Source organism: Dipteris shenzhenensis, chromosome 32 (genome assembly GCF_047967505.1).
Source record: "Dipteris shenzhenensis isolate YYH24624 ecotype China chromosome 32, Dip_SZ_1.0, whole genome shotgun sequence".
Taxonomy (NCBI): domain Eukaryota; kingdom Viridiplantae; phylum Streptophyta; class Polypodiopsida; order Gleicheniales; family Dipteridaceae; genus Dipteris; species Dipteris shenzhenensis.
Genome location: NC_141627.1, coordinates 11,615,786 through 11,621,127, shown reverse-complemented (window position 1 = coordinate 11,621,127; position 5,342 = coordinate 11,615,786).

Here is a 5,342-nt window from a genome sequence, read left to right as displayed (position 1 = left end):
GGGATCACTTGTGAGCTTAACCCACCTAGGTGGAGAGGGGTTAGGACCTTTTGGGCCCTACTATGGCCCTTTCATTAGGACTAATCCATTTCTTATTCCATTTCTTATGGGGCCCTTTTGAGACCCCATTTCTCCCCTAATGGTTGTCCCATTGGTCTTAACAAGTGGTATCAAAGCATTTGTTTGAGCAACGTCCGTTGACTCGTTTGGAAGGAGGTTCATGGTTTGAGTGGGAGCAGTTATGGAAGAAGGCAAGTAAAAAATGAAGAAGCTCAATGGTAAGAACTACCAACATTGGATGATGAAGATTGGCGCTATACCAAGACATTTTCTTGCCATTAGGTGGAATAGAAAAGAAGCCTATGAGTATGTCATCTAAAAACCAGCAAGTTCTTGATGGAAAGGTGCTAGAAATGATGTGACTGTGTTTGGAAGAATCGGTGGCTTTCAATGTTCTTGAATAGAGGACAACAAAGGACTTGATGTGTGTGCTAGATACATTGTATCAAAACCATTAGCTTCTAACAAGGTATTTCTTATGAAGTGTCTATTCAATCTGAAGATGTCAGAAGGTGGATCTATAGTTGATCATTTGAATCAATTGCTCAATGCTTTGAGCTTGTGTATGGGCTATTGAAGCCATCTAGTCAGCTTGTTGAGGTAGATCTAGAAGTAGATGGAGGTCTTTGAAAAGACACTAAGCCTCTCAAAAAAAGGGCTTTGAAGAGAATAGCTGATTCTCTCTCGAAGAGGGACTGTCTCTCTCTCTCTGTCAGAGAAGAAATGACATATTCAAAACCTCTTCCTCACACTCTATTTCTCAACAAAAATTCTCTCACTCTTGACAAACTCCCATGAACACGTGAAAAACTCTCTCAAATGCAAAGGTGTCAAGGATGGTGTAAATTGCACCATCTACATAGGGCATAGAGGCAGACCCTAATCCTAACCCTAAGGGATTCACATGTATATCTTCATGTTCATGTTCAATACACTTAGTGTACAAGTATCTATATCGTGTGCACTCCTCTCTCTCTCCCTCTCTCACTTCTGCTATCATGGTATCACAGCTAATGGTGCTCCCACTCCCTTCGTGAGTGTCAAGCCCTCCTTATGTGAGGCATCTTCCATTGAGATATTTTTTCGTCAGAGAGAGTGAAAGCCCTTGCTTCTGTCAAGGCACAAGCCCTCTCCTTGAGGCATCTTCACAACTTCTTTTTTGAGCTATGGAGATAGACTTATGCTCATTTTAGCATTCATCCTTCTTACTGTTGTTTGAGGGATTCGAAGGTTTTTGTACTCAAATTTTTGAGTTTTTGTAGGGTGTTTCGAGCTAGAGAGTTCTCTGTAAGGTTTAGTGTAAGGTTTAGTGGGCATGTTCTTGGTCCCAAACCCTTCTTTGTAAGGTCTTTTGTCCAAGTAGTGAGAGGACTTTGGTGACCTCCTCCTATAGCTCCCTAAGGAACAACTCGGCTTCTACAAAGCTCATGTTGCAGCCAATTCTAGCATCCAACTGGCTCATCAAAGACTCCTCACAACAGCAAACTTCAATCCCATAAACAAACTAGCTCAGCGGCCTTGTCTCGACCCGACTAGCTACTCGCCTCCTTCATGCCCCATCATCACATCCAATGCTAGAAGCTCCCATCAGCCCCTCCCCAACTCCTAAGGCGACCAACAGCTCAAGCATCTCACAAAGCAATCTGCATGCAAATGAACTGCATCAACAGCCTTGAACTCCAATGAGGTTCATCTTCTTGTCTCCCAACATCCTTGCCATAATTAGAATTGCAGCATCAACATATCTCCAACGATGGCCGACTTTCAACAACAACTCCCTAAATTTCTCCCATATGCCTCCTCGATGCCGTTCACAGCAAAACAACCGCCTTCTACATCGCCCACTCCAAACAAAGCTTCAACGGCCACCACAACCAAAGCCTCGGCCAAACGAGCCTTCCCACGAGTGCAGCAACGAAATGCGGCCTCCAAACCTCCAAGCAGTAGTGCCTCCACACAACAAACTCCTTAACGATGGGGTGGTCCAAAGCAACGGGCCTTCAATAAACATGACTGCAATACAACGACCCGCGATAGGTTTCCTATGGCTCCGCTCCTACTAAGATTTTCAACCTTTTCCTTTTTAGCACTCTTTTGTGTTAGTGCTATGCATATATGATCACATGATGTTGATATGAATCCTCAACAATAGGAGATGCTAATAGCCTTTTACAACAATCATAATTCTTCTTTCCTTTACAATGGCCTTCCCAATTCTTGGTTTCTTTATAAAATAATGAAACACATGACAATAAAAGAAAACAATTGTCCATGAGCATGAATTTATCAATTAAAACCAATGGATCAAAGGCAAGACAAACCTCCCTTTCAAATCCCTTAAAGCAAGCCCTACTAAAATCTTAATTTACAAGCCATGAGTTTAATTTAAGTTCACCCAAACTACATTCACAACATGAACTCAAGATCATCATTGTCATGCATACTACTAAATGTGTCACAAACTCTAAATTATGAGGTTTCACTCTCTCCTATTACAACCTATTAATTAATTAGATTTAGTGCATGGAGGCTTAACTAAGCTATGTTTATGTCTTGCTTAATTTATTTATGCTTTAATTAAGCTATGTTTCTCTATGGCTTAATTTATTTATGGATTAATTAACCTATGTTTCTCCATTGCTTAATTTATTTTATGCATAGACTATGTCCAAGGGGAGCTTCCACAAAAGTTCAAGAAAAGACTCGACCCCAAAACCCTTTTTATCCCATGAGTAAGCCCTACCACTAAGCTATGAAGTAATATTATATGCCCATTATATAATAGTATTACCAATGCTCCCTCATCCCCCTCCCCCTTTGAGATGTCCTTTCCTTTTTAATGCGTGGTCCCTCCCCCCTCCCCAATCTCACGTCCCTCCTTCTTTAACGCCCCTATCCTCCATTAGTCCTTAATTTGTCCCTCCCCCCTCGATACCTTAGTTTAATTATGGTCTTGCCCTATTCCTTTTCACCCCAAATCCTTTCTCCATAACTAATTAATAGGAATTTTTCATTTTTCATATGATGGGGCACCTATGAGGTTTCATAGAGACAAATCTATATATATTAAGTCAAACAAAGGTGAAAAAGGAAACAAATTACAATAGCTTCTATTATGCTTTCCTCTCAAGTAGGTTGAGATGGCTAATTTGCAAGTCTTTTGCAACGCATCCTTTTGGTTTGGCCCATAATTTGACCAAAACATGAAATTGCAATTTTCTAGACCAATTGAGTACAACACAAATACATTACAACACACCAAGGTCTAAACCAAGTCAAAAAACCCTCCACACTTGCTTGTGAATACCACTTCACCATCCAAATGGGTGTGGCTACTAGCAAAGATCCATTTTAGACAAAATTCAACCCACGCCTTGATTTGCCTCCCTCAGTCTAGCCCCCGAGGTCCCTTCTCCTCCCCTCCTTATGTCTAGACCTTCTTTTCCCTCTTTCCCCTCCTTTCCCTTGTTATCTTCTTTCCTTCCTTTCCTCTCCTCTCCCCCCTCCTCTCCTTTCCTCTTCCCTCTCTGTCCCCTCCCCTCCTTCCCTCCTATTTCTCTTTTTTTATCCTCTTCCCTTTCCTTTTTAGGGAACATTTAGAGCTTTCATCGCTTTCAGCTTTTGCTATCCACCCTCCCTCCCTCTTATGAGTTGGACAAGTGAATCAGAATGTGCATGTTTTGCATGATCTTGCATGTTATTCGAAAAGAAGGGAACTCATTTTGGGACCCTCTAAGAAATTTACTATTTACCTTCTTTTTTTTTCACTCAAAATATGAGAAATGCCATAAAATACGAATACTTACTGCAAAAATGTTAGTCTAATACTCAGGCTTCACATTAAATGCATATATAAGATCCTTGATTTTCTATGCAGTATTTGATGATTCTAACATCGCTAGCATGTTCGAAGCGAGCCAAAACCCTCGAATCGACCCTGAAGGCATAAAAAACCAATGCTCAAAGATCCGGAAAAAAACAAAAATGCCCAAAATAAAGAATTTGCATGATGACATGGTTTGGTCAACTGGCACTGTAATCATCAAATTGAAATATAGCTTTTCCTGCCATTGTTCCCTTTTGAATTTTGGATATATAAAGTGACACTTGTGCCACTGAAAATCATCTTTTGAAGATCACGTATGTCAGACATAATAAAAGAAAAAGATTTTGAACATGACTTATTTTATATTTTTACATGGTTCATTGTATTTTTCCAACGTTACATTGATCCTCTTCTGATTGGTCGAGAGCCTATCCTAAAAGGTCCCAAAATGAGCTCCCTTTTTTCATAATGCACTAGCTACAACGACTAATTATGAGATGGGAATTGCATCGAGACCTTGTTGGGCATTCAACAAACGTTTTGACGCTTCAAAAGCAACGTTCTCATCAAAGATATGAAGAGATGCGATTACTTGCTCCCAAGCCGCAAGCCTATAGCCGCCCCTCAATGGGTGACTATGACACCACCATGCGATACACTTAATCGTGTGTGATGTAAAGGACAATTGTTACAAAAACCTTGAGAACCTTAACATCTTACTGATGCACCATGGCCTATTCTAATAAAAGACCAAATTTTCATGTGCGAAATTCTCACTAAAGTTGGATTGTGTCATCAAGAAAAAACACTAACATGGAAACAAAAAGACTTGATGAGAACTTTGAGAATAATCCACACCGCTTCTTCGTGCCTTGAACTACAATTTTCAAGGCTCATTAGGATTTTGTCCATGCCTACAATGTTTGTGGAATTAAATCCAAAAATCGCAATCGAATTTCTTAAGGCTTGAAACAAAAAAATTAATAACTTGACTATGCATTCTTCTTCTTTCATCATCCTGTTGAGCAAATGTTGCTAGATAAGGTGTGAGAAGCCATTAGCCGTTCGCAAGTTTCTTGCTTCAATTTACAAGCCCTTGTAGATGATGTGAGCTTGTCAACACTTTTGCTACCCCAACTTCCCTTTCTTACGTCAATGTTCCGTTAGAAAATCCTTTAAAATTTTAAGAGGGGTTATGATTTTTACATCCACCTTATGCTGGGTTCAACAGTTCAAACACACTTAGATTGCAGCCAACTGTGTGCATAACTATGAAGCTATGCAAGATCTACCTTACAAAGCATTGCTTATCAATAAGGCTTGTGGTCTTCTTTGTACATGCAGGCCAAGTACAGGGCAAGCTCAAAAAACAAGCTTGCCTTCAAGGCTTCGTCTTTTATTGCTCAAGGAAATTGTATCGCATCAGACACAGTAATTACACATTGAAAGTCTCAGA